The sequence below is a fragment of the Chiloscyllium plagiosum genome, unplaced genomic scaffold (assembly GCF_037043375.1).
Source record: "Chiloscyllium plagiosum isolate Xiang-an unplaced genomic scaffold, Cpla_swu_hap1 HiC_scaffold_27, whole genome shotgun sequence".
Classification (NCBI taxonomy): domain Eukaryota; kingdom Metazoa; phylum Chordata; class Chondrichthyes; order Orectolobiformes; family Hemiscylliidae; genus Chiloscyllium; species Chiloscyllium plagiosum.
This window is the reverse complement of record NW_028270165.1, coordinates 15,005,274-15,014,050: the sequence shown is the minus strand read 5'-3', so window position 1 is coordinate 15,014,050 and position 8,777 is coordinate 15,005,274. Positions and strand designations below refer to the sequence as shown.

The following is an 8,777-nucleotide window of genomic DNA, read 5'->3' as shown; positions in this document are numbered from 1 at the left end:
CCGCCCTCCCGCCGCTTCCCCGCTCGAGCGACTTCTCCTCCCAACCGCCTTCGCCCCCGCGTGACGTCTGCACGGGGGGAATGGGCGGGGCCGGGGGAGCCTCAGCGTCACCAAGCAACAGCCACCTCGCGCTACAACTGCTCATTCACAAAAACAAACTCTCCTGTCTCGCTCTGCAGCTGCAGGGGGGACACTGCCACGTTTCCAGGAGCCCTGTCTGCATTGGGAAAGCTCACGGCTCAATTTAAACAGATATTCCGAAATCTAACGGAACGGCGTCATACTAAATGGGGAAATCTGCATTTTAAAGGGACATGGACATTTTCACGGGCTGTTTCTGCAAATAAAGAGATTTAATGGACAAGAGCTCGTGGGTCCACAGTTAAAATGCTTTAAACAACCGTTTTTTTATTTCACTGCCTTCCCAGGATACAGAACTTCTCCCATCTGAAATTGTTTGCCCAGAAAAAATATCCAGCAGGAATATGATTATGGAGCTATCAATAAAAATGTCTAATTTGGGTCACCCAACGTTATCAATGGAAGAACATTATCTCTTCAAGGTTCGATTTGCCCATCAAAATTCCTTGAATTTAAGGTGTTCCATTGTTGTTTCAATTATGATCCATTAAAAAGTAATATCCAGTCTCATCTGTGCAGAACCAACTCAACTGACTGAACAACCGAAACAACTATTCTGTATGAACTTTAGATGTGGCATCCTCTCCCTCTCTCTCTGTTGACCCAATGGGATTAACCAGGGTTGGAAGTACCACTCTCAGAATACGATTGCTGATCTACAGTTTGCTTCTGCTGCTGAACATTAGGATTTAAAAGCTGCTAGCCTGATCCCGCACAATGCACAAAAACAGACTGTTCATCCGTGTCTGCGCAGAGGATAATTTTCACTTGGAATGGATCACAAAATAACAACTGTTACCAGTCCCACAACTCATGAGTTTCCTATGGATAAAGTTAAAAATCACAACACCAGATTGGAATCCAACAAGTTTATTTGGAAGCACTAGCTTTCGGAGCGCTGCTCCTTCATCAGGTAGTTGTGGAGAATTAGATTGTGATCCCGGAATTTGTAGCAAAAGAGTCCAGTGTCATGAAAATGTGATACATTAAACAATTTTAAATTAAATCTTCCATCTTTTAGAATGGGTTTCTGCTCTTAATCCCTGAATTTATTTTTAATTACCTTCTCAAGAATGTTATTTAAATGCAGAGTTTTTCTAATAACAGGTGTGAATTCTGTCTGGGTCCCAATGTTGAGTCAGACTGACATTTTTCTTAGAAAAGCTCTGCATTTAAATTACACTCTTGAGAAGGTAATTTAGAGTTTAGGGTGCAAATTAGGGTGGATTGGCTGTGCTAAATTACCTATAGTGCCCAGGGATGTGCAAATTAGGGTGGATAGTCCATGGGAAATATGGAGTAAGGGGGTGAATTTGTATTGGAAGGATTATTCTTGCAGATACATTCAATTTTGCTCAAAGAGCACACAAACTGCAGGCAGTCAATCCATGTAATATTTTATAAATTCCTACTTTGGAAATAGGACCAGTCTGACTCAAGATTGGGATACTGATAGACTCGAACCTCACACCTTTAAAGCATTGTCTGAACTGAGATGTCACCTATTTTTTATAAAACCTTAAGTCATCTCGAGAATGTGATTTAAAAGATTTATATTAATGAACCAAAACCTGCAACCCATTCTAAAAGATGAAAGAGGTAACAGCAATCTAGGTTTGTTCAATATATCCTATCAGTTGCATGACACTGTGATCTTTTGCTCAGAAATCTGTGTCTTATTACCCTGGTCCACAGCTACCTGGTGAAGGAGCAGCACGCCAAAAGCGAGTGCTTCCAAATAAACCTGTTGGACTATAACCTGCTGTTGTGAGATATTTAACTCTATCCACCCCACTCCAATACCAGCCCCTCCATATCGTATCTCGTGAACACAGCCCACACCTCCCGGTGCTGCTATTACACTTTACAATGCCAATGAAATGACTTACTCTGCACTCCTGAAAAATTCCCAATTTCTCAAGATACTAGCTTCTCATTCACTGCTCCGTTTGATATGCGACATTGGAAACTTAGTGCAGCAGCCTGAAAGAAATTAGCAGTTTTAAAACTAAAAACTCTTGGAGCTCAGAGCTTTCAATGAGAATCTGAGCCCGGCAGTAAGTTCGGGTAACCTTTATTGTGACCCAGCTTTGTTACAGCTTCAGAACTCCCCCAGCAAAAAAGCGTAGAAAAATGAACTGCTTTTTAAACAGTTCAAAGCACACACACTCTCCACCCATCCCACCTCACCTTCTTTACTGTTTGTCACCACCAAGCTGTCCCTTTGTAACTGGATCCTTGGTACAGCGTAACTCGAAGGAAGTATTGCCTCACTCAGCAAAAAAAAATGTCAATTGAGGGTGCAATGCAGCTTCTTGATGAACAACCAGATAGTTAACGTCCCCAGGAAGGTGGGAGCAAAATGGAACATCAAGACATTAACACCAACACACTTTAGTCAAACATCTCTGCTCCCAGTAAGGGCAAAACATCCTGAAACTCCAGTCTTCACCATCAGATTTCTGCTTTCACAGAAGACGATTAAAGTCATACAGCACGGAAACAGACCCTTCGGTCCAACTTGTCTGTGCCAAACAGGTATCCTAAATTAATCTAGTCCAATTTGCCTGCATGTGGTCCATATCCCTCGAAATCCTTTCTATTCATGTACCCAACCAGAAGAATTTTAAAATTCCCCTCTCACCACAAACATATGTCCCTCTAGTTTTGGACTCCCCTACCCTGGGGTAAAGACCTTGGGTATTCACCCTAGCCATGCCCCTTATGAATGTCAACATGGTCACCCCTCAGCCTCCGATGCTCCAGAGATAATATCCCCAGTGTATTCAGCCTCTCCCTGTAGTTTAAACCCTTCAACTCTGGCAACAGCCTTGTCAATCTTTTCTGATCCCTTTCAAAGTTACACAATATCTTTCCAATAACAGGGAGACCAGAAACAAATGCAGTCTTCCAAACATGGCCTGTACAGCTGCAACGTGACCTCCCAACTCCTATACTCAATGCTCTGACCAATAAAGGAAAGCATACCAAATGCTTTCTTCACTATCCTGTCTACAGCAACTCCACCTTCAACAAACTATGAACTTGCACTACAAGGTCCCTTTGTTCTGCAACACCCCTCTTATATGTGTCAGTCCTGCCTGCATTGCTTGACCAAAATGCAAACCATGCATTTTCATCTGCTACTCCTTGGCCCTTCAGCCTATCCAATCAATTCTAATTTATAGTGAAGTCTTTTTTTCCCTCTCTTGTTCCCTAGAATTTGAAAATCTCCATCCCACATACTCTCCCTCCATTCTCAGTTTGCTCAACCTAATCACTGCTGTACCACAACCTGCAGGGTCTGGTTCATGCTGGTTAACAGGCCCACACTTGGGGGGAGGGGGGTTCTAATTGAAACATAAACAATACTGAATCCTGAACAGCCTGAATAGAGTGGACATTGGGAAGATGTTTCCATTGGTTGGAGAGACTAGAACCAGTGGGCACAGCCTTAGAGTTAAGGGAAGACCTTGCAGAATGGTGGTGAATCTATGGAATTCACTGCCACAGAAGGCTGTGGAGGCCTGTCATTGTGGATATTTAGGACTGAGATGGAGACTTTGAATATCCAGGGGATAGAGGGTTACGGGGACAAAGTGAGAGAATGGGGTTGAGAAGCCTATCAGCCATTATTAAATGGCGGAGCAGACTCGATGGGCTGAATGGCCTAATGTCTGCTCCTATGTCCTATGGTCTCTTGCTGTCCTGGACACAGACTGTGAGAACTGGAAGCAGGAGTAACCTATTTGGTCTTTCAAGCCTGCACCAGCATTCAACAGATCATAACTGGATATGAATCAGCCAACATCTACGTGGATGGGCTGGGACATTTTCGCTGGAGCATAGGAGGCTAAGAGGTGACCTTACGGAAGTTTATAAATTCATGAGGGACATAGATGAGGTGACCACCGTGTATCCTTTCCCGAGGGTGGGGGTTTCAAGATTAGGCCGCAAATTTGAAGGGGTGAGGAGAAAGACTTAAAAAAGGCATGAAGGGTACATTTTTTTGCATAGAGTGGTTTGTGTGTGTAATGAATGTCCAGAAGAAGTGGTGGGTGCAGGTACAGTAACAACATTGAAAAGACATTTGAATAAATACATGAATAGGAAAGGTTCGGAGGGGCATGGGCCAAACGCAGGCAGGTGGGACTAGTTTCGTTTGTGAATATAGTCAGCGTGGACTAGTTGGGCTGAAGGGTCTGTTTCTGTGCTGTATGACTCTGTAACTGTAACTCTGTAAAATCACTTTCTTGCGTTCACTTATTTGATCTTCAAAAATCAGATGAATGCAGCCTTGGATATATTCAACGACCACCTAACTGGAGGAAAGCATCTGCACTTTACAACAGAATTCCTCTTGGTAAAATACCATTTGCCATGCTGATCGCTTGCTGCGCCTGTCTGACAACTGGCATTGACTGGTGTCGAAGGACGCTGAGGCATCTTTGTACATCCATACAGCATTCACGATGAAGGGGTCGGGTCCGAAACGTCGACTCCCCTGCTCCTTGGACGCTGCCTGACCTACTGTGTTTTCCCAGTGCCACATTTTGACTTGAATCTCCGGCATCTGCAGTTCTCCTTTTCTCCACAACCCAATAGATTAACGTTTGAACAATACACCTCCTTTCTGTTTGTTTCACAGCAAAGGCGATAACTTCACATTACGGTACTGCATTTACCAGGTGTTTGCAAATTGTGGTATTCTCTACATCGGGGAGACAGAGCATAAACTTGGGAATGGTTCACTGAGCATTGCAGCCGGGTCCGCAGAGGCTGACCAGACCTCCCCGTCACCACCCATTTTAATTCCCCTTCCCACTCCCTTTCTGACATGAACATCTTTGGCCTCCTCCATTGCCACAACAAACTAAACCACAACTTGGAGGAACAACACCCCATCTTCCACCTGGGCAGCCTACAGCTATTTCAAATAACTTCACTTCCCATCCCCCGATTCTTTTCTCAGCCTCGACCCCTCCTTTGCACTCCTCTCTGCCACCAACCAGATTCCTTCCTCCCATTGACCAATCAGGACGTACCCTCCACCTGTCTTCACCTATCCCCACTTCACCATCGTGTCCCAAGCACCCCTTTTCTCTGTATCATTCCCTGTACCCACCTCCAGTCCTGAACAAAGGTTACACCAAGATATCGACTCCTCCACCTCCTGATTTTGCCTGGCTTGCTGTGTACTTGCAGCCTGCCGCCTGTCTATTTTGCCCATTACGACACAGACCTGGACCAACGTTTCCAGACTCTGTCCCCTCCCGGATTCACTCCCTTTCCTTTCAGTTGCTGCAAGTCAACAATTGAACCCCAGAACGAAAAAGAAATGGAAAAGCGGGTGCAAAAGGAGAGTACCGCACTCACAGATATTGGACAGAGGAAAGAATTTGCAGTCTGGTTAAAGCTCAATCTTCATTCAGAGAGAGAGAGGAAGAACAGCAGCTTCAGCACCTCATGGTCCAATTTCTGCATTCAGTCAAAGGGATGGCTCTGATTGGCAGGAAGACCAGTCTCTTTCCGGTCCTCCTGGGTGTCCTATTGGTCCATCAAGGGAAGGTCGCGCGCCATTTTTTCCGGATAGCGATGACTATGCCCAGTGTTTTGCTGACACCGGCAAGCATGCGTAATACGTTTTTTGGGGATGTGGATGTTATTAATACATTTAAATGTCCAAGTGCCAAAAGGGAAAAAAAGGGTACAGCCACAATTGTTTTATTGCTTTTGCATTTTGTCTCGCTGCTCAACTTTTGTACATCTTTTCCCCTTGAGAGAGAGAGACAGACAGAGTGTCCCCCAGTGAGCTGACTGTGGGAAGGAGCTTTAACCAGTTACACAGACTGAAGAACTATTACACTATTCGCAGGAGGGAGTGACTGTTCACGTTTCCTGAGTGTGATCAGTTTCACTTGTTCATCAGAAACAGAGAGCCAAAAGGACACCAGAACTGCGGAGAAGTAGTGGGAATGTGGGGACTGGGGGAAGGGATACCATTCCCCGTCGGCACTAGAGATTCATCAGCTCAGTCGCATTGGGAAGAGGCAGTTCTTCAAAACATTACTACAACATTATTTCCCATTGACAAAAATACATTCACGCTGCCTGATTACCTTGAACTTATACAAGTGCCTTGTCATAACATCTTTAATCATACCTTTCGGCATTTTCCCTATGACATATGTTAAGGTAAATGGTCTGCAGTTTCCCATTCCCTGTCTCCCTCCTCGAAGAAAAAAAGAGTTTACCAATTTAAAGAAACCTTCCCTGAAACTAATGGCATTTGGAAAATTAAAACCAATGTTTTAACTATTTCACTGGTTAGTGTTTCTTTAAGAGTCTTGGATGAAATCCTTCAGATACCCGGAACTTGTCAACTCATAGTTCCAACAGTTTAGTCAGTTTCCCTGGTAATTGTAATTTTCTTCAGTTCCTCCCTCCTTTTCAATTCCTGATTTACAGCTAATTCCAGGGTGTTACTTGTATCCTCTCTAGTGAAGACAGATTCAAGCTCTTTTCAATTCATCTACCATCTCTTTATACTCCGTTATTGAATCGCCAGACTCATTTTCTATAGAACCAACACTAATTTTGTTAACTTTTTTTAAAGAAAGCTGAAGAAACTTTCCAACCTGTTTTTAAATTTTTGGCTAACTTTCGAACCCTAATTGCTGTGCTACTGCCTGCATTATTTCAGCTGTTTTGCCCGAGCTGTCAACTCGAGCATCAACCTGTCTGCTTCTTCTATTGAACGGACCTTGATTAAGTGTTGCAAAACACACAAGGACAAGTCTTTCCTCTCCAGAACGTCTTGGTACTTAACATGATAAAATTCACTTTGAAATATTGTTCATTCAAACTTTACCAAGCACATCCTACAGATTCAAAATTCAACAATGAGATGCAGTTTTGTTACAATCATTCAGTTTGAAGAGAAAAATTATTCATTTTGAAGAGAAGTTTGAAAACCCAGTCATTAACTGGAAGAACAACTTTTTTTTGTTTAAAAATGTGAAAACCTAATCAACAGGAGTAACTTTGCAGAATAGTATGTATGGCATTAAATTGTAAATCTAGTTTTCTTTCCTTCCCTGCCATAGTTCCCACAAATCTTTATATGAATCTTGATAGTTCATTCACTTACTGGGAATAGTCCAAGACATGCAATATCTTTCTAGGATTCACTTGAATTCTTCTCAGGATTCCAAGTATATCTGGTAATTTTATGAGGATGCCTCCATTAGCTTTTGGCGAAGTGAACTTCTAGATTTCATTTGAGACTTCAAGGTTTAGATTGATCAGTTTGAATGTCGGTTGGAAACACCTCTGGTTCCTCATGGCTGTCCGTACTTTTAATCTCACAGCACCTAGTGCGTGAATGACTAAGCTGCTGCTGAACACAAACTGCTTTCTGTCAGCAATGCAAACTCCACGGTGGGTTGTTCTCACCATCTGGAAAAATGAAGGGGCAATCTCAGTCAGGATAGCACAACAACACTTCTTCCTCAGGAGGCTTATGCAATTCAGTATGTCAATAATGACCCTCACTAACTTTTACAGATGCACTATAGAAAGTGTTCTATCTGGATGTGTAACAACCTCGTCTGGCTCCTGCTTTGTCCAGAATGATAAGATACCCAGAAGGTTTTATGCGCATCGCAGACCATCATGGACGTCAACCTACCATCCATGGTCTCCACCTACACTTCTCTTTGCCGCAGAAATGCTGCCAACCCCCTAATGCTCTCTCACAACTTCAGAAGATACAGAATCTGGAAACACATGCACCAACAGATTCAGAAAGAGCTTCTTCCCTGCCATTGTTAGACTGATGAATGGACTCTCTTTGTACAAATGGAATGATCTGCAGAGAAAGTGGTGGAGGCTTGCACAATTACAATATTTAAAAGGCATCTGGATGGGTGAATGAATTAAGAAAGGTTCACAGGGATATGGGCCAAGTGTTGGTAAATGGGACTAGATTTATCCAGATTAACTGGTCAGCATGAACGAGTTAGACTGAGGGGTCTGTTCCCACGCTGGACATCTCTATGACTCTGTCCAATGCTCACTTACCGACCCCTTCAATAACAGCATAATTGGAAGTATATGACATAGCTACAACACATAATTACAACAATTAATTATAATCGAATGTGAGAAAACCACGAAGAGCACGTTGAATGTTTAACAACTCAATAACACTAGACAAATCTCTGACCCTTTTCACGTTCCAGTTCTGATAAATGCCATGAGGATCAGAAAGCCTTAAGAGAGCGCGAATCTGAAAGCTCTTCTCTTGCATTCACACTATCCGCCGCCAGTTGATACAAGTGTACAGTGCCTTCCCTGTTCTCTCTCCCTCCCAGGATGAGGAATAGAAAGGAGGAGATATTGCTTTGTTCCCAGATATTGCCCAGAGTTGGGGAGGTCTCAGTCTGAAACTGATCGCACTACTTCCGCGTTGTGACGTCCTCATACGAGGCGGGACGTCCGGAGGGAGCCGGCCGATGACGATCCCGTGTTCCAAGATGATTCTCTCCTATTGGCCACGCGTTATGACATCACACAGTTAAACTGTGAGCCAATTGGAATCCCTGGATGACCGGAAGGAGACTGGTCCGCCGGCC

General features: G+C 43.6%; 1 long non-coding RNA gene across 1 annotated transcript; it reads right to left on the bottom strand.

The window, feature by feature from the left end:
• Positions 1-6,991: 6,991 nt before the first annotated feature.
• LOC148143201 (uncharacterized) lies at positions 6,992-8,582 on the bottom strand. Its single transcript, XR_015751136.1, has 2 exons — positions 8,369-8,582; positions 6,992-7,599 (listed from the first exon to the last, which is right to left on the bottom strand). It is a non-coding gene; the product is annotated as an uncharacterized LOC148143201 (long non-coding RNA).
• Between the last annotated feature and the right edge of the window lie 195 nt (positions 8,583-8,777).